The sequence below is a fragment of the Neopelma chrysocephalum genome, unplaced genomic scaffold, assembly GCF_003984885.1.
Source record: "Neopelma chrysocephalum unplaced genomic scaffold, ASM398488v2 Primary Assembly neopelma1_22, whole genome shotgun sequence".
Classification (NCBI taxonomy): Eukaryota; Metazoa; Chordata; class Aves; order Passeriformes; family Pipridae; genus Neopelma; species Neopelma chrysocephalum.
In genome coordinates, this window is record NW_020897689.1 from 30,698,692 (window position 1) to 30,722,631 (window position 23,940).

A 23,940-nucleotide genomic window follows, 5' to 3' on the forward strand; every position below is an offset into this window, starting at 1 on the left:
ACAGTCCTTGCAGTTATTGATAGGTGCAACTGTTGTCTCATCCAGGATGTTCCTACTTGGTCTACTGACTGTAGTGACAAGGCTGTGGCACACAACATTTCAGAAAAATGAAAAATGCTGAATAAATAAAAGTACATAACATAAAATGGAATTTGTAGGTCATACAGGCAGCTAGCCAGATTATAATGTGTGTGAGAATGTGTGTGTAATTATGTTGTTTCAAAAGTAGAGCAGGTACTTTCCTTGCATCATGTTTAATTTTATTCTCCACATAAAAATATATTGTTGGAATTCACTTGGCGTCTTCAGTGATATTTTAGTTTACCATTGCATGTAAGGATAAATTAACAGTTGGACAACGGAAGTCTTTTTTTGCTATGTTTGGTACTGATCCTCATCAGTGGGATACCGTGTTTGGTTTTAGTTCTCTCACTTCAAGAGACAAAACTGAAGCAGAGAAAATTCTGAATTATAAAAGATTTCAAGTAGGTAACCATAGAGAAAAGATTGAAAAAAGGAGACCAGAAGGGACATAAGTCTTTGATATGCAAAATGTCAATATTTAAGGGTCAGCAACCAATGGCTTGCCATAAGTTCCAGAGGAATCAAAGAAATCAATTTAATGTGCTACAGAGGTGATTTCAGCTAAAAGTCTGTAAGACCTTTCCATTGCTGAGATGATAAAACATTATCAGTATCTACCTGAGGGTTACTCAATGCAGTATCCTCACAAGAGGTGAGAACAGCTTAGATAATCATCAGTGATGAGCAATGTGCATGCGCTTGTTTCTACCTTAGAGTAGGAGGGTCAGACTAGTTTAATATCTAAATTCTTCAGCCCCATATTTCTATGTTTTTATGCATGAATAAAAAAACCCTCTAGCACCCTGTGGCTAAACCAGAGGACTTTGTTAGATCGCTGTCTGCTTTCCGTGTCTAATTTTATCTCTGTCTGCACTCGGTCTTGCTCTCTACCTCCGGCCACATGTTCTTGGCCACTTCCTTGTGACAGTTCTCCTACAGCTGCATGGTGACCTAGACTGCAATGCTGACCCAACAGGAAAGCAACCCAGTAAGAGGGATTAGTTTAATGTAATTTATTCAATTTATGTAGCCTTTCAGTAGATACAATGTAAACATTTATAGTGGTGATAGCTTATACTTACATACTCTGTCAGGAATGTTGATTAATGGACAATACAGGATGCAGCATCAAGTCTTCTGAAATTTTCATTGGGTTGAAGAAAATGATTTGGGGAAGTCATTTCACAATTTTATCTTGTTTCCTCGTCTGCAAAATAAAAATATTTGTCTAACTTGCAAGAACTGTTGTACAGCATTTTGAATTAAGTTTTTAAGAGTGGGTGAAAGTCTGAAAATACTGTATTTTTTTTAAAGGTCAAAAGAACATTTTCTGATAATTGTGGTACAAAATTAACTTGAGCTGACACAAATTTTTATCTCTATATGCCACAATAATTTGTCTCCTGTGAACGTAGGCAGTAGAGTCAAGGTATCCACTCAAAGAGGAATTTCTTAGACATTTATCATATTGAATGCAGTATTTTCTTATTTTTATTCTCACTGTATAAGAAGAGTATTAGTATTTTCCCAACAGTTTTTGCCCTCACTCTGTAGCAGTTTGTGGTCAAAATGCATTGAGTACCACAGAAAGGGTGCAAAGGTTTGAACATTTCAAAAATGCAAGCTGTAATCAGGGGACTACGATCATGCTGTCTTTCTTCTGCCCAGAGAACTGAAGAGTTCAGAGCCCCATGAGCTGTAAACACACTGTGTCATCCCTCCCTAGGCTCTAACAACAACATGAAAGTCCTGATCGGTGTTTTTGGCATGTTTTCCTAAAACCTCCTTGGTGTTGAACCTGCTAAGGCAAAGGAGTAAACAGCTTTTGATCTTGCATAGCTGCAGTGGGAACAAGAGTCTGGAATACAAACATGAGTTTGGGTTGGTTTTAGGAGCAACACTTGGTAGCCCATGGGGAAGAGTTGTGCTTTTCCGTTGGCGGCGATGGACTGCGTGCTGGTGAGATGTGTCCTGTAAATAGGTCTGATAAGTGTAGGCTTCCTCCTGAATTGTTGGAGTGTATAGTATGGTCATGTAGGAGTTTTGGTACACAAAGAAGTCAGGTTGACTCTCATATATTAACACTCGTGTCAAATGAAACTGTAAATACCAAGCTGCTCTCAGTGGCTACCTGTCCTCCAACTATACACTTGTATGATGCTTTATGTATGGTTTGGCCAGTGCGGTGCAGACGTTCTGGATTATACCTTGAAGCTGACACTGCTCAAGACTTCACTGAAATGTCACTGTTTGATTCTTCCTGAACTTAATATCCAATTTATGGTGCATTGTCATTCCTGGATTATACAGTCTTCCTCTGTAGTCATGCACTGATTTGCATTTTCTTCAAAACCTGCCTTCCAAGGCTACTGATTATAGAAATACTTAAGAATTTTGGTCTCACTGTAAAAAAGGTTAATTTCCAGCTCTCTCAGTTGCAAAGAAAAGCTTAAACACATGATCCCTGAAGGCTTTGAAACTAGATAAAATTAAAGAAAAAAGATGTAGGAATATTTAAGCTCTCCTGATGTAAGTGCTGCCACAATTTCGGACTAGTTTGAAGTGGTAACTCATGTTATGTTGATTGATTCCATATAATATTCATTTGTTAAATATCTCTCTGTGTATTTGGCTATGGTTTTATTTAGTGCCAGTTTCAAGACTTAAAATGCATGACTCCAGGCTCTGGGCATTTTTTTCCATTGATGGCAGTATGTTCAAATACAGAGAATAATTTTGACAACAAGAAGTTTTTTCTTCATGATCTTATTGATCATGCCTGTAAGTATATTGGCAACTTTTTTCCTGAATTTTTCAGATTTTCTGAATAATACCTTTAAATGTAATTAATAGGCTGCTTACCTCTACTTTACATTCTCTCCTGAAAGTTGCTAACCAAAATGAGTTGTTAGTGTAATCTCCCCAGCATCACATCTGTACTCTGTACCAAGAAAGTCTTATGTCATAACTGTTCTTGAAATGCAGTTGAATGCCATCTGGATTTTCCGGTTAGTTGTTTGCATTTATGGTAAGCACTAGGAAATCCAGCAAGAACTCTACCAGACTGTGGTGAGAGAGGGCCAGCCCCCAGACAGACCCAATGTGCAGTTTCAAGAATTTCCTAAAGAATTTTGATGATAAAAGAACTGCTAAATTTGAACTAATGAGAAATAAATGTAGCTTCAGAAGTCATTGACAAATCTAACTAAACTCAGTCAAAAGCCCCTTAGTTCTGCTAAACTGTTATGCAGTGTCTTGACAGCTGCTCTTGGAGCTGCTCTTCTGATCAGGAGTTCCTTTTTAACCCTTTTTTGCAAATTTTCTCTTTGGGAGAGAAATCAGAAAGTTTTATTACATGTAGTGAACCTACAAACAACAAGAGGCAATACGAATTCTAAATTAGTTTAACTTGGCAGCACCTTTTTCTTAGTTATTTTGTGACTCCATTAATGTGCCATTATTAACTTGATGGTTTTTATGTAAGCCAAGTTCCCTGTTTTAAAAAAAATGAAAAGGTGATAGTTCCTCTGTAGCTGTATTTCTTACCAGGCAAGTGCAAACGTGGTGATGCAGTGATATGGCTATCCTGCTTTTAATGTTAGGTCTCTAGACAATACTTCACTACAGGGTGTAGACATGCTGTTAGAGGATCATGTTTCCATAAAACAACAGAAGCTTAAGTTAGTACATTAGGTTTGCTAAAACACGTTTGCTTCCCCATCTTAATCTTGTTTTCATTGGATACAATCAAATACTTTATAATTCAGATAACAAAGTATGTCAGCAAGTAATTGTATTTGCAAATTTCGGGACATAATTATGTGAGCATATGCAAAATTGTGGGCAAGGAAAGGGTAACCCAGTTAAGATGAGACTGAAATTTTGACTTATTTTATATACACACTGTTTGAAACAAAGAGGGAGAGGTAATACTTTCCCTGGAAAGAAAGAAATCAGTATGGGTTTGGCACTGCTCTTTAATGTGCTTTGCTGGTACAAAAGACTCAAGGTTTTTTTATTATTTTGATCTTTTTCCAATTAAAGTTTTCTTTCTGGGAAGGTGACAGAAATCATTTGAGAACAAATTGAGAAATAAGAGCTGTAATGATATTAAGGCTTTTCTTCTGCTTAGAAATTAATATTTAACAACTGAAGTGAAGAGGCTGGAAAATAAGTTAAAACCTCAAAATCAGGAAAATAACCTGACCTGTCATTAGTATTCAAGTGAATCTACAGCAGAGGACCTTTTTTATACAGCTGTTTATGAGAATAATGAGTTAGTTGCAGACCCTTGGCACACTCCCCCAGCAAAGTAGGTAGGTAAATTTTGGGGGATGTTCTGAAAGTGCAAATAGCAATAAAACCATCCTTAAAAAAAAAAAAACAACAACATATTTTTAGGGTGAAAAAGATCAATTTCCTAAACATAAACACACCTTTCTTCCTTTAGTCTTCTCTGTCCTGACTACAAGCCCCCCGACCAGAGCTGAGCTTCTGTTCTAGGGAGGGGGATGCTGTTCCCCTGCGAGTCTGGTACATTTTGCCTCAGAATGGGTCAGAGAGGCCATTTCAGAGGGACTGGAAGCTGCCTCCACATGCCAACTCCACACTGCTCCTAGCCCCAAGCTAGCAGCTGAGCTGAAATCTCTAACTCCAATTCCATGCTCAGTAGCACTGGTTATGCACTGGGTGGTCAGTTTGGGTCTATTTTTAGGATATGAATAAGGATTACGTGTTTCAGCTGTCTGCACCTTTTGTGTAACACCAGACTTCTTTCCTCATTTAAAGTCTGAGCTGACAGAGAAATGTGAGTGGAAAAGGTTTCTGAAATCTGTGGTTTCTTAATGTCAGAATAGTAAGGTTTGGGTTAGGTTGCAAGGCAATCTGACAAAAAGTCTCGCTTATTGCAGAATAAAGTCTCTGGAGTTTAATTTTATTTGCATGCCACATTCCTTAGAGCAAATAAAAAGTGTGAGTTTTGAAATGGTTTAGGTGGATTTGTCCCAAGCCTCAACAAAATCTGTGATCTTATTGTTCATAACTCTTCTAAATTCCATACTTGGACTGTAGATGACAAAGATTGCCTCTGCACCTCTCACAGCTCTGTTAAGTCTACATACATAGTTTATTCTGTCAAAGATGTTTTTTTCTCATCAGGGCTTGTCGGTGCGAGTAAACAGTTTTCACTGTTATGGCAAACTGTTTTGTGACAGCCTCAATCTTTACCTGTTTCTCTGGTGAAATCTGGTATAGTACATTTTTTATTTCCATCTGATTCCCTGATGATATTTAGCCCTATTCTCTGCTGTGCTACTTCCTGCTGCTTTAGCAGGAACTGTTGCCTTGAGCTTTCCATCTTCAGAAGCTGCTCCTCTGTTATTCCTCTCTTGTGAATACATCCTGAGATTGGAGCCTGTTACAGAAGGAATAGTGCAACCATATACAGAGAGGCTCTGTTTGGCCTGAAAAGGTTGCAATCTAAAAATGAGCTTGATGATGTCTAGACAAGACTGTAAGTATTTAGTACCTTTACAGTGCTTTGCATCTTCAAAGCACTCTGCAAACATTAACTGATTAACATAACTACACCATCTGTTTTGATGTTTACATTTTGTGCAGGCAAAATTCCTGCTTTGCTTTATTACCTCTTGCAGGTATGTGGCTGTCATTATTATGGCCCTTTAGAGGATGGTAAAGTCAGGTCCATGCATGTCTACAGTAACATTTTGCCTTAAAACTCAAGCCAGTGCCACTGGAGCTCCCCTCTCTGACCTGGCTATGACGGTTGGGATTACTTCCCTCTGAAATTTCAGCCTCTAGTCTAGAGAAATTGTTGTTCCCATGGCTGCCGGAGGCTGCTGCCTCCAATGTTGGTTTGCTGCTGAATTTAACTGTTTTCTCCCCAGCTGTAGACAGGCAGGGACACATCCAGCCATGTGGGAGCTTCTCTGCAGAATGCTCCCAGATAGGCAGCTAAAATATTGTCTTGGGCAGAAAAAGTGGTAGAAACCATAAAGATAGTGAAAAGAATAGGAAACCTTTTGCTTAGCTTTTGGCAAAAAGTTGTTTTTCTCTCCAACTCCAAGAAATGTAATTTTTTTTCTTCTTTTTCCTACTTAATAATGGAGATTTTTTGTAACTTAGGGGCTGTACTGATGAACCAGTGCTAATTTTCTGTTTCAGTTTAAATTTCTTACTAAAGATTTAAGCAAAGTCTGTTCAAAGACTGATTTAAATCAAAACACTAGTAGCACTGGCAACCATCAAAGCTGAAAAATCTTAAACCAAACACAAACCAACACTCTTCTTTTATGTCTTATTTTCCTCTCCTTTCCAACTCCTTCCCATTTCAATGTTTCACTGCCTGAATGTGTTTCAGGAAGATCGCATGACCTACAACTACCTTTATTTCCAAGTTATTGCAACTTCATTTTGCAGGAGAGCTGTAAAAGAAACAGTGCTCTGCTGTCAGCAGGGAGAGACCAGCAGTGTTTTGATTCAGGGAAAAATTGCAAAGACGCTCAGTGAGAGAAGTGAATCGTGAGAGATGTGTAGTGAGGCAATGTGCTGGCAGACTTTTGCGTCAGTGAAGGAGTCATCCTTTAAAATCTCAAGATTAAACTCAGATTAAATTGTGCCATGCCATCTTGTGGGAATCAGCCGTGACCAAGAGGAGATGTGGCGGCTGCCGGGCGCCAGGGAAGGGCCTGCTGTAGTTGCACCTCATTTCTGAATTGCTCTACGCAGAGAGGCAGACATCACGCACGGTCCTGGAAGAAACTCTTTCACAAACTCGATGTCTGGCATAGTTCACACCATGATTTAAGTGTGACCTCAAGGCATTTGCAGGGAATATCTTTATAAAGACTGTGACGAATGTGCAAGAGACTCACATGGACAAATTTTTAGTTAATAAATCAACAAATCTGCAAAATGAGGATATAAATATGTTGAAAGGACAGACATGGACAGACCTAGATGATGGGTGTGGCTTTTCTTCACACTAAATATTTTTGCAACATTTTTTTGTTTGTTTGCATACTCGCTTCCGGTAAAGACATTTTGCTATGCTTGGAGGCTAGGATACGGCAGTGGGAACAAAGCTCTGACAAAATGGAATTCTCCTGTGTCAGGCTGAGGTGTCAGAAAAGCTGATGTCAAATGCCACCAGGCTCTGACTGGAAGCCTTTATAGAAAGGTTGAATGTTTCATAACAGATAGGCTGTGGAAGTGGCTTAGGAAAGGACTATGTCTCGTGGCATCCCTGGAGTGAGGTAGTCACAATTATTCCTCTTGAACAGAACTTCTCACTTGCCAGAGCAAGACTCAGCCATGAGCAACTGGCTCTGGGTGGCCCTGCTTGAGTAGAGGGGAGTTTGACGAGATGACATCCAGAAGTCCCTCCTTACCTCAACCCTTCTGTGGGTCTGTGATTTAGAGCCTTTCTCCTATTCTCTCCTACAGTTTCCTCCTGACAGTTTGGTTTCTTTCATGTATATGCTGTAGTCCTGCAATAGGTTACTCTGGGAAGGAAGAATATGAATACAGAGAATTGCAGACGTTGTAATAAAGTTATGTGCAGCCAATTTTACAAGATGGAAGAGTGCCTCCTATAAACCACTGAGCATCTCAGATGGAAGGAATTATGCTGAGAACATGAAGCACTCTGTTAGACTCAGTGGACTCCGGCTTTATATAGAGAATCCCACAGCAAGCAGAGTGAATTTTGCATCTGACTAACTCAATGGAGAGGAATTCTACACCTGTCTTCCCTATGATTGCACTTATTAGTCCAAACATTCCCCCCCCCAAGAACATAATAGCATTTTTATATTCTGTAAAGGAAAATGTTTCATATAATCTATGTAGATACTTCTGTCATCTTAGATGTGTTTCTTCCAGCTCTTTACATGCTTATGGTCCTATATCTCATCTGCTTTTTTAGTCCTAGTCTTTCCTCCACCCCTAAGTTTTGGGGGAATGAAACCACAGTATCAGTGTCTTCAGTTAGGTTGTAATGAGATCCCAAATGGGGTGGCGAACTTTATATTTTTTGGCAATTTACAAGTAACTTTGTTTTATTCTATAAAGTAATGGTGATAAGCAATCAATGGCCTTATATCTCACATGAACAAAAAGGGAGGTGGTCTCTCTTACTGCAGCACCATGAAATTTCTGGAAGTCCATATAAGATGAAAAATATTTGCATATATAGGCACAGAGGGAAGCACTGTGCAGGCATCTAATTGCAGCACTCCGTGCTGTTTTTAATGTGTTGGTTTTATTAAGCATTCTTAATAAGATGCTAGACTTTTGCTTAGGCAAAAAATATAAGAGAAACAGCAGTTTCAATTCTCAGATTACTGGAGTGCATGCAGTTGGGAAAACCTGTCTGGATGCGGCAGATGAAGTGAATTTGTTCTATCTGTGAAAAATAATAATAAATTGGTTTTGTGGTCCTGCATTGCCTGACTTGCCTTTTGTGTGTGTATGAGTGTAGGCGCTTGTACGTATGGCTCTGTTACATCTTGAAGTTTTGGTTTCATGTGTTATAGTATGCATTGCATATGAAGGATAACGTTTGCATGACAAATTGCAGATCCATATGGCATGGTGTTTTAACATCCTGTACTTTTAGGTATTTTCAAGGAACTGTGTCTGAGGAGATGAAGAGGGGAATCTGCTGGTGACTTCTCTTCAAAACACTGCTGTCAAATAAAAGTGGTCATGGTTAAGTCCTAAATCAGAATGCAATACAAAAATGACATATTTTTATATATTGATATATGGTAGCCATATGTAATTTGGTTCTATGATTCTATGATTTATCCTACTAAAGAAATTCATAGCTTTGCAGAGAAAGAGACAGTGTTTCATCTAGTATGGAAGAATCCAGATTTACAAGTCTTTAATGACGTGCCATTTCTGATTGGGGTTAAGATACTGCATATCATGATTAGCCATCTCAGCAGCTCCTCTTAAGCTCTTCACAGTTACAGCCTGACTCTGACCAGGTCTATGGTAACCTGTGGGCTTTACTAAGGATAGTAACTAGTAATGAAATTAACGTTCTTTAGTGCTTGGCTCAAATAGTTTTTAGGGACATGAATGAAGCAAGGTGTAGTACTATACAGATTTATCAGCTTTCACTTTAAATTACTTCTAAAATGCATTCCTGGCTTTGTCTTCATAATTAATGTTTCCATCCCCACTTGTGGCTCAGAAACCTTTATATTTGGGTACATGATGACTTACTTGTTCTATACAAATCTCATGGTTCAGTTCTCACAACAGGCTAAATATTTCGCTTAAGGTAATTACCTGACTTCAAAGGAACTTTCATAGAAAAGTAATAATATCAAAAAGAGCCTATATGCTATAAATAGGGTATAAAATTCCACATTAAAGATGTGTGTATATTACAGGAATCTTCAGAGCAGTGTGAAATATAATTAGGGCCTTCTACGGAGGCATAAAATTCTCAGTAATATGTGCTAATCTTATTTGCTTGGAATGAGGTGGGAATATACCTATCAAGACATCTTTTGAAATATTTGAATTCTTTACATCTGAACTCCCAGTCATACTTGTCTGACTTGATCTTTTCTTCCTTGTCATTTTTCCATCCTAAAAGGTTTATTTGTGAATAAGCTTTCTCCTCTGCATAGGCAAAATCAGAAGCGTGAACTTTCAGTAGGACAATTGCAATTTTAGTGAGATGTAAAATGCTTTTTAAGAAAAGAGGAAGAAGAAGTAACATAAATAAGTTCATGTGTGATCATGTGCTCTTCACAGTGTGTGTTGATTGCCTTAGCAGTCCTGTTGTAGTTGAAGGCAAGTCAGGTCCTTCAATGTTGTGCCACTGATGTTAAGGCCTGTTGTTTGCAGCATCTCATTCTTCCTACAAATAGATGTCTATTAGTTAGAAAAGATTATTTCTAATTAACATACAGCTTTTCTGAGGAAAATGTGCTTTATTAATGTCCTCATTTCCCTTTTCTTTCCTCACCTCACAACTAAAGTATTTGTCCAGAGTACATCTACAGGGATAATGGTTTTAATGGAAAGTATTGATTGGGTGCATAAGGGTTAGTACAGGAATTACTGCAGGAATGGTCTGCTCCCAGTGCTGGCTGTGCAAGCAGCTCAAGAATAAGGCAAATGATTGCTTTTGTCCAGAACAGGAAAATTTCTGGTCTTTGGTCTCTGGAATTTAAAGCAGCGCTTTTGCTTGGAAGGTATTGTTACAATTAACATTGTACAGATGGACAAACTCAGAGAAGGGCCAGTGACTGAATCAGCAAATTACTGATGTAGGGAGGAAGGGACCAAGCTGTCCTGTCCCTGCAGTTGCCTGCTGGACCAATGGCTGCCCTGTCTGATTCAGCTGCCTGAACAGAAGACGGTTTGGAGCAGCACTGCTTTGAGTATGATTATGTATTGAGACTTCCAAAATGTAGTAACTTGGCAGAATACTGGGTTTGTAAACTTGCTATTGTTTTAGTGGGAGCAAGAGAAACAGAGTTTGGGAGGAACTGGTATGTACATGACAATTAAAAACAGAAGTTTATGCCTGTCTTGTGATTTATTACAGGACTTGTAGTAATCTAGAGTGAAACCAAAACCAAGTTACCTGAATTACTGTTTTACATTAGTTCCCAGTTCATTTTAATCTTTATACTTCTGGGCAGACTTTTGCTCTTCTGGTAGGGTGTAAAAGGTTCTGAAATGCTCCTCAAGCGGTGCTTGCCACCGCCAGTTGCCATTGGTAGTCATCTTTGTATCTTGCCACTAAAATAAAATCAAAGTCAAAATACACTCACTATTTTCCTAATAATATGTTCTCTCTAGGTAGTAGTTCCAGGTGGCAGTAGCAGTACCTGTAGTTGAGGGGGAGAGTGGCCTCACTTCAGTTGTGCCTCTGTTATGGCAAAGCTCTATGAAATATTTTTCTGTTGGGAAAAAAAAAAAGTTTTACAATCTAATGATCTGCCATGTTCACTGTAAAAATTTCTGGAAACTTCCAGGACGAAAACAGGCTGATTTCTTCCCAGCACGCTTGCAGGCAGTGCAGTGAAGTCTGGGGACCTGCATTTGCAGGGCTCTCCAGGATCTCACTTGGGCATCTCCCTTGGGAAGCTGCATCAGACCAGGACAGCTCAGAAGCTTGGGGGTCTTCTAGGGCACCCCAGAAGCCTTGAAAGCTAGCCAAGGGAGGTGATTAGGGAAACCCAGCTTCTCCATATTCAACCTTCTTTGAAGTCAAGAAAGCCAATTTATTTTGAAAACTCCAAACAGGACCCCTGTCATGAACAGTTTTGTTTACAGAAACCTACTCTTAGTACCACCAAAAATAAAGTTTTTCAAATTTGGGATGAGTCAAAAAAGCTCTCTGTGTGTGCGTGTTTGTTTTGGGTGGGATTTTTTAAAAGATTTTTTAAAACAGAAACTTGGATTCTGGAACTGAATGGATCTGGACTGAATTTTTTGATGAGGAAGGTGCATCCACACTTATTATGTGATGTCATAAGACACTATTTTCAGGCTACCCCTTGTTCCAGTGACTAGACATATGAATTTAATATAGGATCATTATTTTAGCATAAAAAATTTTCCTTAAATCTGGTGTCTGCAAGCTTAAGATGCAGAGGGACCTTTGCAAATAAATTGTTCTTATTGTTTAACTGAAGGACAATAGGATGGTTGGGACCATTCAGGATGTGTGCTTTCAAGTTCCTCCTAACTTTTTTCCTTCTGACTTAACAGAACAAAATCAGGAAAAAAAAAGTAATAGGTTGATACCATGCAGGCATAATAAATTATGTTTAATTTAGACGAGTTCTTCTATCTCTGCATCACCATTGCATTGTTTACTTGGGAAAGAAGACACAGTAATAAACAAACAAACACAAAGACTTATGGCTGGTGACCGCCCGTGTATCACTTAGCAACATCAATATTTCTGTGCACAAATAAAGGTCTCCTGCACCGTGCCTGCTGCCAGTATGTGTGTGTGTGTGTGTGTGTGTGTGTGTGTTGTGTGTGTGCGTGCGTGTGCCTCTGTAGCACTGACCTTGTATGCAGAGAGATCAGTTTGTCAGTGATTGGTCACTCCTTAATTTGGATGTCTAGACATTTCAGTCCGCACGAGCGAAAGGCAGACATCTAAAGACGTGAGAAGAGATTCTAAGGGATACGAGGACCTTAAAATAATTCCCCGGCAAACTGCAAATGTATTTTGTTCATTTTAAAAATATATGGTGTAAGTGATTGAATGGAACACATGACTGAAGGCTTTATTTTTTATTATCACTATTAATTAATATGCTGCTTCGATGTTTTCATGGCTGTGATATAAATAGATAAAGCTTCCTTAAAGGTTATCAGCAAGTGCAAGAGAGTTAGTGTTATGATTGGTCTGCTGGCTGGTAATATGTTTCCTTCATTTCCCGAGAACCAGAATCCAGACTATTTAGAAAAAAATAAACTGTGTTTAAATGAACTGCCAAATCTTAATTTATAATGTTAAAGCCATAGTCAGGAAGGTCCTCTCTGAGAATGTCCAGCTGAATAGAAAATTACTGTCCACCATCTGCGTTTTATTCAAAACCTCTCTATATGCAAGTGAATGTGTTTATATCCACGTGTAAAAAGGGCTCAGTTTTGCCGAATGCTGAAAGCCCTCAATTCCCACTGATGCCACTGGGCATTTGAGTGCTTCCAGGGCATTAGCCCTATATTTGCGAAACAGTGTCAGGCACATACATTTACAATGGCCCAAATTTTCAGATGCTCTTTAAATATATGTACAAGTGGGGCAAATGATCATGTAGTTATCATTTGCATGGATGGTTGTGTTTGGGATATTGGATATTAGTATGATGAATTAGAATTTACATTTTGGTACAAAAAGTTTAAATTTAGAAAGCCTTATCTATTACCTCAAGAATATTTTGCTGGAATAATGAGATCTAGAATGTGACAGAGCTTGAAGGAGCTATTAGTATCTTTTGGAGATCTGTTTTAGTTTTCTTTGGTTTTAATCCTTTCAGTCATAAATCCCAGAAAACAGCAACTGGTGCTTGAAGAGCAACAAGCATGCAGAAGCAGGCCCTCTGCAGCACTGCAGCAACAAATTATTTTGAAAATAAAGTGATGCAGTTTGATTTCAGTACTGGTGTTCTCTGTCCAGTCTCAGAGTATTTCCATATGGGAATATGTGTAGTGGCATCACAGAGAAACTTCTATACCACTATAGATGTGTCTGTATTACGGGCTGTGCTGGTGTGAACTGTTTAGGTAAGAATCACACCTGTAACTGAACCAAGTGTTTTGGTGCAGAAACAACAGACCAAATCTCAGAGCTAGTTTGTACTGGGAAGATTCACAGTACAGTGTTAGCGGAGTGGTTACCTCTAGGGATGTGACACTCACACCTCACCTTCCCTCCCCCTCAAATCTGTGAGAGCAATTCATTTCAGCAAAAGAGTCAATTTATTTTCAGGTAAGTCTTAGCTTTAATTCTGTGAGGAAATTGCACCTTTAGAATAACTTCAGGTTGTCTCTCCTACAAGATTGCCCTGTTCTTTTCTAGTTTTGTTTTTTTTCCCCTTTCCTAATGTTAGGCTCAAATACTAATAGCAAACTGCATTACCTTCTGAATTCTGTATCAGATATAAAGAACTGCCTCCCCTGGGCAAACATTCCTAGATTTGTGTGGATGTGGAGGCAGAGAAAAAACCCACACAGACATGTGATGGCAAAGCACTAACACTGACAGCTCTCTTGATGTATAAGTATTGTCTCCTCTGGTATATCTGTCCCATTCTTAGAGGCAGGCCACAATTACTGTATATTCCTTCCCCTCTCTCTTTAGCAAACTTTGTCTCTATGCAACCAATTAACATACATCCATACTCTAAACCTTGTTGAACTTGCACTGCTGATGAAGCTTCTCCTGGAGCATATTTAAATGTGCCAGGAGGGCATTTAAAAACAGGGAAGAAAGTGAGGTGGTTTTTTTTTTTTAGAAAACTCTCTTAAAGCACTCTTATAGAGCAAATTGTACTTTAAAAATCATTAATTAGGTAAAATAAACAGCAGCGGGGTTTTCCATCACTGAGTTGCCCTTCTTATGTGCTAGTGTGTTAAAATGTTTTATTTGCAATATTGCCTGCTAGTTCTTGTTCTTTTATTGCATATTCCACAGTTTTCTGCAGCATTCAACTCTGAGATTCTCATGATTATCTGAAAAGCTCACCTGACTTGTTAACACATAGTAGCAAGAAAATTAATACAAAAAAACCCCTCAGAGAGACGTTATGGAAAGAGAAGGTGATATCTACCTTTAAAAAACCCTGATTTTCATGTCCCACACTTGCTCTCGTATCGTTTTCATTCCCACTCTCCCGTGCTTTTAAGAAGGGGGTTAAGAGATGTGTGCCCAAGCAGTGATCTGGCCAGGATCAGTTGTCTCCCTGGAGGACACCCACCAACTTCTCGCCATGTTGCTTGACTTCTGCATCTGCGATGCCATGTTTTTGATGTAGGTCTTCTCTATCCTTTGGCAGTCAAGCATATTATTATGGCATGTCCTTTCGCTTGTGAGTCTTGCTTACTTCAGCCTAGGTGGATCTTAGATTGCAGGCTGTTTCCTGGGTGGGTGCTGTGGGTGTCTTTATGGCTACAGTCATCTTCCCTGTTGGATGAACAGGAGGAGAAGTGGCACATATAGCATGATGCAACCTCACTGCTATCCTCCTCCCGTCAGGCCACAGGTCTTCTGCTAATCCGTGCTGTGGGCTTCCTAGGGCACAAACTTCCTGGTCCTGATGCAAACACCACATTCCCTAGTGCTTACCTGTTTGTTTGTTGTCAATGTGTCCATGGTTATCAAAATGTTTCAGGTTTTTTCTTAACTTTGCTCTATTGCCCTTCCTCTTGCTTTTACTGATAGACATTTCTGTCCATACATTCTTCAGACCAATCTTAATATTTCTGCTACAAATGCTACAAAACAGAAAAAACAACATTCTAATGGGGAGTATTTGAAACTGACTTAAAGAAGTGCAAATCAAGGTATCAGTTGAAATATAAATTGTACCTAGTCTTTTTGTAACATCATGATTTTATGTCTGACTGTCATTTGGGTTTGGCATATCTCTAATTTGGGTTGCCAGTGTTACAGCTAAAAGAAGCCAACTAGACTACATTGTCTTGTAGTCTAGACATATTTTCAAAGACAGTCCAGCCACAGCTAAGGGTCTCTGTAGGCCTAACACAATTCAGATGCTGCTACTTTTTGGTCAATCTTAGGGCTCACTGGCCCCGAACACAGTATATGAAGATTACTCTTTTATTGGCCAGATTGGCAAAACTGAGCGGCTGCTGCCTTGTGCAGTCACTTTGCTCCCATTCCTGTGCTGCCTTCTGTGGTTTTGCTAGCTTACCTTTTTTCTGATCCCGTTCACTATGTGGCTGCTCATAGGTTTCTGCCACTACAACAGAATTAGTACAGCAGGATAGGGAATACCTGAAAGCTGTTCATCAGTCTGTCCTGGGACTTTCTTATCTATGTCCCTGGGTGCATTACATCAAGAAGGAAGTACTGAATAAGTACCCAGCACCCGTAATGCAATATCCTAATATTCAGAAGCTTCCATTAAGGTCACTTGTTTTTGAATCTTTGGAGGTATATCACTAGGAATTATCCTGTCCTCTGAGATGCTAGTGCTGAAATATGAACTGATGGAAATGTGCATAAATTGTATTTTTTGAATGCCCTCCGTGGTTTCATGTATGTGACTGGACATACTATTTAGCTTGGTTAACCTGGGCATGTAATTGAGCAGTTCTGTAACTGGTCAGCTTTAACATTTGTGCGTTCCATGTGTTAAAATTATATTTTATGCTAGCAGACGCTTGCTTAACTTTTGCATTTAGTAAATATACAGTGTGTTCCCATATCATGTCCTTTGACAAGGTATTACCCAAATGAGCTCCAAAGAATTGTTTTAATTCCAATTCCTCTCTATTTTTTTTTTAATTCTTGTCTGTAGTGTTCCCAGCAGTGCAGTAGCCAGGATTCGATTTCTGTCAGAAATGATACTGCTTCAGTCTCGTCTCTGTAAGTCTCCGCAGGGAGGTTAGAGGGTGGTTATCCTCCGGCTGGTCTGGACCTGGTCCAGCATTCAATGAGAATGCAAATCCCCTTGAAAGCAGATACCTTCTCTGCAGCAATACTGCCTTTATGTGCTTCAGGAAGCTTATGATAAGTTAATATTTACATCAAAATACTGTTATTTTTTAAAGGTACCCAATCTGTTGCACTCTGAAAGCTTAATAAATGTGCCTAATTCTTTTTTTTCCCCTTTTCAACAAGATAAAAAGAGTATATGTAAAAGGACTCATGGCCTTGCCACAGCAGTGTAGATTATTGTTACTGCTTTGTTGGAACAGAAGTTTGATTGTCAAGGCTTTTGCTACAGTTCAGCACATTAATTTTGTGATGTGAGGATTCCACATCTTCCTTGTTTTTTAAGGTACAGTGTGGCAGGATGAGCTTAAGCAAGCTGGGCTTTGTTGCGCATCCTCACTGTCCAGGTACAGAGGCTTTGGCCAGAAGGCTCGATTTGAACAGGCGGAGCGGCTTTTGGAGCAGATGCAGTGCTGAATTGCAGGAGTGAGGACAGAAAGCCCAAAGCCAGTTTTGTGGCCCAAGATGCCTACCCCCTCCTTTCGTAAGAGGGCTGGCGAGCCATGTGTGCCACGCAGGGCCAGCTGCTGTGGGATGGAGTGTGGGCTGTGGGGCAGAATGCGCTGCCAGCTCAGGGGACGGCCAGGGCAGCGCGAGTGGAATGCCAGATCCCCGATCCCTTCTCTGCCGGCAGCGCTGTCACGGGAAATGTTCCTGCCCATGCAGAAAAGTCTTTCACTCATCCGCAGCCAAGCACACTACCCTTAAAGCGGCCGTAAATCAGCCACTCTCCCCCCGATTCAAGTTTTATCTTGCTGGGGCCGTTCAAAAATAACCCGTGCGCGGTTGCGGAGCGGTGGTTCGCCGGGCACAGCTATTTCCGTGCGCGGCGGCCAGCGGGGCTGGCGGGCATCGAGGAGCGGCTATAAACACCCGGGGCTCGCACCTCCCCGCGCACCAGCCCCTCTGTTGATCGCTCTGTTGTCACTGCCTTAGCGACCGTCGCCACGTCGCGCCTTCGCGTCCTGCCGGGCACCCCCCTCCCCCCCGGCTTCCCGGCTCCCTGAGGCCGGCTGTCATGTTTCCAGAAAAAGCCAGCCCCGGCGGGGGCCGGGCCGGGGCTGCGGGACCCGCGGTCGGCAGGTGTCCCCGGCGCCGCCCCGGGAGCGGCTCTTGCCACTGCGGGGCTCCCGCGCCCCTGCCCCCGAGGGCTCCCTCCCTCCCCTTCCAGCCGGGAAGAATTAAAGCAGTTTTCCGGGTTCAGGGAAAGAGGTGGGGAGGGCTGAACCATCACCTGTTGGCGATAAATAAACATAAGTCAAATTCCCCATAGGGTTTAATAAATTAATTAGTAATTTGATTAAAGCGTAGATATTTCATAACTGTTTAGTCCCTTTCTTTACACACCACCCACCCCCAACCGAAGCCTTCTAACCAGCTCCTCAAAGCTGCCTAAACTGACAACCTTCTCCCCCACCAGGAGAACTTGGGGGGAAATAGTAGAGAAGGTCCCTAGCTGTGGAGCCTGCAGTGAGGACCCGGTATCACCAACCATTTTCCGTCAGCAGGAGGCCGACATCCTGTAAAATCCAAACGGGAGGCTAAAGAGGAGTGGGCAGACGTCACCTATCTGAAATGCCGGTGATACCTATCCTAGCTTGCCAGATTTTCTTCACTCCTTGTCTGCTGGCATCACGTTTCACCATTTCAGTCCCTGTTCAGCATGGTGTGTTCCTGCTCACCGGGTTGCCTGCAGCACCTTCTCATCCCTTCCAAGAGCTGAGCCTCCTTGTGCAGGTGTCCCTCAGGACCTGCCTTCCGCCTTCTCTCAGTGGTCCCCTAGACACCCCTCCCCAGCTAACAGCCCCTCTGCAGTGCTTACCAACACACCTGGGGCTGAGCTGGTGGTCCCTGCTACATTCCTTATCATTTACCACAGTGGCTGTTTTCTTCTTCATAAACCCTTCCCAGCTGCAGAACAGATCTTTCACTTCACTGAGATGTATCTCTGATAGGCTGCATTTTAAAATGTGACTTCTAATATATTAAATTTAGCCAGATTTTTCACCGCGGCCCAGGTTCGATTCCCGGTCAGGGATACTCCCCCGGGAAGGTCACTCTAGACAAGCCTACGTCCTGAGGACCTCACTGCCATTGTCCAAGCTCGCTTGGCCCTGGCAGATGAACCTTAGGATTAAAGGGTGGGCTCAGTTCAGCGCATGCTGTGTCTCACCTAAAAAATCCATTGCGCAGGCTTGAAAGGTAAAAGACCTTTCCCAAAATCTTCGTTTGTGAAGACTGGACATACTATACTATACTAGCCAGATTTTTAGGATTTTTTCTCTTTTAATGTTTTTGTGTAGACAGAGGATCTCTGTCTGCTCAATTTAAAAAATGTGAACTGTTCTTTCCCTGATCCATTGTTTGATTTTGGAAGATTTTGACTTTTGTAACTGTGCAGAAGATGTCACCTCAGTGATCCTCAGTTCAGCGGTAAAGTCTCTATGGCCTAGTTTCTGGAAATTATGAGGATCCACTGATTCCTGAGTAGTCAACAGGAAACAGAGTGATGTGCATCTTTGAAGTTCAGCACCCTTGTGCCATAGAAAAATTATTATTTTAAAAAAAGTGTACATGTATGAATATGAGAGTGATAGGGTACATTGCTGTAACTGTGCCTCAAGCTAGCTGAGAGGCTCAGAAGGTTAGAGGCACCATAAAAGTTATACAGAGTCGATGTCATCCCTGTGAGAATTTCAGTGGTACTTACTATGAAGGGGCACCTGAGTTCCAGGACAGATTTAGTTTTTGGGTTTTAACTCTTAGCTATTATTAAAAACTAGAACAATATTTTAAATCTGTTTTTTTTCTTTTTTAACAGGAGGGGGAGGGCTTTAGCAACTCTTCTTATTGTGTGTATTGATATAATCTCCAGAGAGGTTACCAAGGTTAGATTTTTGAACAAGACAGTTTTGTAGATATGTCATTACATATTCAGAAAATGCGAATGCTGAGTTCTTTTGAGGCTCAACATTTCTGAATGCTGAGAACTTCTGAAAATGTGTCTCACTGTATGAAATTACTGTGTCATTAAAAAAAAAAAAAGGTGGCAGTCCAGGTAGCTCAGAAGATAAAATGGTGTTCTGCATGGCTTGGGAGTAAGGACAGTCAAGAAGTGAGTGTTGTACAGTGAAGACAAGGAATGTGTCATGCTTATGGCTTCTCCAGAAGTCAGACTTTTACCACCATTTAGACACAGCCTTTTTTTTCTCTTGGCTTTGCCACTTGCTTTCAGCTGGTGCTCAGGACAGTGGGTTCATCTTGCTGTGCCTATTTGTCAACTTACCCTTTGCCTGTATCATCCACCGAAACTTTAATTAGTTATGGCTGTACAATATGTGTAGGCTGCATGTGGCACTGCAGGGACTCGTGGGTGCTGTGCTGCCATGTGCATGGTGTCAGTGTGGGGGTTTCCTTTCTTTGATACCACTGAATTGGAAAAACTTCTTCAGCTCTGTGTGTGTCTGTGTGTGTTCTGTATATGTAAAGAGTGATTATAATAGTCACCGTATCTCACAGCTAAAGGACTGCATCAGAAAACTGTTAGAGGGTGGATTATTGACACCAAACATTTTCTGTTAGTTTGCAGTTCTTCAGTCTGAAAACTCAGCCAGGTTACGCTCTGCTTGATTAGATATACATCCAAAATATTTTCTCTGTTGTTCAGAACAAGTAATTTTCAGGGGAGAAATCATTCTATCCTTTCTTTTGACCTTCTTAGTTCTGAGGATGCTGATTCGTTAATGATTCTAGATGATGGATGATGGATGATGCCTCTACGGAGATGGTGGTGTAATTACCAGAACCTGAATGCATTCATGCTGAGAGACCATATAACATGGCGAAACTAAGACTGTAAAGCCACCTCATGTGAAGAATTATTTTTAGGACATTAGAATACAAAGTTCTTGTTTAGAACTTTTCTACAGTTGTCTGTAAAGTGCTTTTATAAATAAATAACTATTATGGCCTATCTCATGGCCAGTGGAAAATGGAGGTATGAGGATTAAACTTATTTGTGACAGAGGTACAGACAAGAGTGGAAGAGATTGGATTGCTTCCAAGCTTCTGTAGATTTCCCATCCATTGCCATACTGGCTGGGTCATGTTGCTTCCCACCTAATGTTTTTGTCCCTGGTAAGCTTTGAGTTTGAACTGGTGGTGGCTTGTCATGCCCTAGTGTCATTAGCATGTTTGTTTGAGGGGAGGAAACCCCAAAAAAATGAAGAAATGTTATCTTGAGCCTTTCTGAATGTCAGTATTCATTCTTAATTGAGCTTGCTTTAACTTGCCTTAGTTCTTCTTTGGTGTGGTGAAGAGTGTTTAAGTATATTGAATTTCATGCTGTTTGATGTAGCAATAGACATTAACATATGGTGAGGAGTAGATGTAAGTATATTGTGCTATTCTGTCTTCCATAACTAATATTATCATCTTGTTGCCACCTTAGTCTCAGTTCCTTCCAATTTCTTTCGTTTCAATCACAGGGAACTCATAATGTACATGTCATGTGGTCTGTATGGCAACCAAAGATCCCAGTTTGCCCAGTAAGCTGGTGGTGTTGGTAATGGTCTTCAATACCAGGGTCAGGAAGGCTCAAGCACAAAACTTGTGGGTGGTTTCTTTTTGTGCAGTTATTTAGATTAGTGAAAAGATTCTAGAAACCTTTCTTTCTTAATTTTGTTAATGTACTTGCTTACAGCGTAATCTCATCTTGCATCCATCTGAAGCACAATACTGACTAATCTTTTCATTTGCTTAACCTGTTTACTAAACCCCGAGTTTCCCAGAGCAACAGGGATAACACATGAAGGTGACTCAGGTACAGTTTAAGAATATAGAGTAGCCTGGGATAAAGGGCTCAAGAATAGCAAGTAGGAGAGTTATTTACAGCAATTTAAGCTAATCTGTCTAACTGTGTGTGGAACTTGAACAGAGAGCCCTCGCATGACAGGGCAGTGATATTCAGCATGAAAGCACTGAGTGAGCTTTGCAAGAAGAGATCTATCTGTCCTATGATGGCCTTCCTTTTGAAGCAGATGTCACTAAAATACAAAACTCCAACCACATGAAATTCATAAAGAAGCAAGGGCTTGCACCACTTTCTTCATAGACAATATTAATTTGTTTTTAAATAGCTTTAGATTGCCACTCAAGATATATGGTGTTCCCGTAGTTATGTTAGTGTACAGATTGAACGTCAGGGTCTGTATTTTAAGTTATTTACAGGTATCTTAAAATTGACTTTTGGGGATGAGAATGCTCTTCCCATATCTAGAAATAAATTACTTTGAGAAAGGGAGATAAACATCTATTTGACTGTTTTAATCCATTGAGCTTAAGTATGATATCCTTCTCCTGCAGAATATTTTTCTCCAACAATTTTTTTTGAGCTCACTTTGCTCAGAAACTTACTTCTCTGAACAAGGGAGACTGGGAAACTGGCATTTGTAAAAAATATGGTTATGAAATAATAAAACCATTTTTAAAGAAAGAATTTTACTCAGTTACAATTACTGTTTATTTTCCTAGTTTCAGAAAATCTCCCATTGTTGCTTTTGTACATATGAATGATTTTATAATGTAGGGTTGGCAATGTTTATGTGGTTTTGCATTTTTTGTTAGTATTTTAATTATCATCAGTTTCTCTAATCAGACCATGCCATTAACATTCCTTCTACTCGTTGCTTAATGGGAATCAGAGTTGAAGTTTGACATGAAACAACCATATTATTTTTTGTTCCTCTTTCTGCGTCTGTATGTGTAACTTACACACATACACACACACATCCTTTTTTGATTAGTAAGTGACAGTGTTAAAATTTTCTGAAAAAAGTGATAAGAAGGTGGGAGAAAGTCCATAACAAAATGACAGAGACACAGCCCAAAGAACTGAACGCCTTGATGTGCAGAGGACTTCTTTCATTGAGCAGACACACAGCGTCCATCACAAGTACTACCAGCACTTGGATGGCTCATGTAAATGTTGTAGTTCTTTGAAAACCAGTAATACGGTACTGAAAAGTGAGGGTGTTTTCAGCTTCATTTAATTATCAATTACTGTGTTCTTTCTTTGAATGACCTGCCTTCGGTAGCTCGACAGCACCTTTTTTGTCCCCTCAGAATTTTCTGTGCTGTGAGCTGTGTCCTTACAAATGATTTGAACCTGTGGAAGTGGCAGGGGCAACTTTCGGAAACATGTAGCTGCCAAGTTTCCTGTGATGTGATCTTAAAATAGACCAGACTGGGAAAAGAGGGGAGGACTGTCACCAAGTGTGCTCCGCATGTCAGGACTGTTTTTACTTGATCTATATCGGCTGGTGAAGTCCTTTGTGAGCAGAAGAAAGAACCTCACCCCCACCCATTTCCTCTTTTCAGGCTATTTTGGGCTTGCTGTGAAGTTCTCAGTGTACTTTCTCAGCCAGAGCAGCATTGTGAGCTCCTTCTGGTAAATCACATTTTCGGGTTGAGGTGGGGGTTGGGAGGACTATAAGGAGAAGATAGTAATTTGTCTTTAAACAGGTTGGGGGTTTTTTTGCCTTTCACGTGTGCAAGAAAATACTCATTATCCCACTGAATGTCATTGAAGTTTCTATGATATTCCAATTTTTTGACCATGGTTACCTTGATAGCTTTCACTCATGCTAGAAGGTGGTATTGACATTTTCTCTTTTCTGTTTTAAGGAGTCATTAAATTTAACGAAGAGCTAGTCCCAGGAAGAGGCATCAGGATCTTAAGGAATTTGTGGAATATTCAAGCTGAGTGTTCTTATTAGTGCACGCTTGAAAAATGCCACTGCGTAAACATACATCACTGATCTATTTCTGTAGTGAAGCAATAGCCTAGTTCTCTTTTTTTTTTTTTCCTCTGGAGTTTCCACCAGAATAACTCAGTTGTTTTCACTGAGATTGTAGTTGATTCAAACCAATTTCCATGTGGATGTAAAAAGTCTCCTCTCCTTAGCACATATTCCCAGAAAAACATAGGGGGCAGGAAAAAAAATTCTGGAAGAAGATGTGGAAGTGTGGGATAACACACTCTCAGATTTCTCTGCATAGAAAAGTCAGTATGGTATGAAACATACAGGTGTAAGAAAAGAAAAGTATGTGGGAAGGGTTTAAGGAGTTTTGTCACATGTTTGGTTGAGGCTTTTTTCTGGGTTTTGCTGGTTTTTGCAGAAATGCACAGTCCTGCAGTTCCTCAAGTCCTCAAGACCGTTACTACTTGAACCTACTGAAAGCTGAGCAGTTTGGTGGAAGAAAGATGTGTCGTTCTCTCTAGCTTAATCCTAGGGAATGTTTGGTCGAAGGGCTGTACTTGATTAAATGTAAGCATTTTTTCAGAGAACCCATGAAAAAAAGTTGTCTGGGAAGGGAAAAAAAGACTGATTTTATTTTTTTTTTAATCTCATTAAATTTAAAATTCAAGAACAAACCAGGAAAAGATTATTTGGATCTTCATGGATCATAGTAAATCACCATAATGAAAAAAAACCCCTATACCTCACATTTAGTATTTGAAAAGTCTTTCAGGTTTGCTTTTGGGGAAAATGCTCCACATGCAGTCACATGCAAGGTCAATTGACAGTTCTGACTTCTCA

The 23,940-nt window shown here is 40.3% G+C and overlaps 1 protein-coding gene and 1 long non-coding RNA gene across 8 annotated transcripts in view; one reads left to right on the forward strand and one right to left on the reverse strand.

The window, feature by feature from the left end:
* The window catches only part of LDLRAD4 (low density lipoprotein receptor class A domain containing 4), a 278,422-nt gene that overhangs the window by 208,605 nt on the left and 45,877 nt on the right, over positions 1-23,940 (forward strand). The gene's annotated exons all lie outside the window — the stretch shown is intronic.
* Positions 10,571-17,195, reverse strand: LOC113964705. Of its 2 annotated transcripts, none has more exons than XR_003533264.1 (3): positions 16,813-17,195; positions 14,945-15,084; positions 10,571-10,875 (listed from the first exon to the last, which is right to left on the reverse strand). It is a non-coding gene; the product is annotated as an uncharacterized LOC113964705 (long non-coding RNA). The 2 variants fall into 2 exon arrangements; XR_003533265.1 differs by having other exon boundaries at positions 17,116-17,183.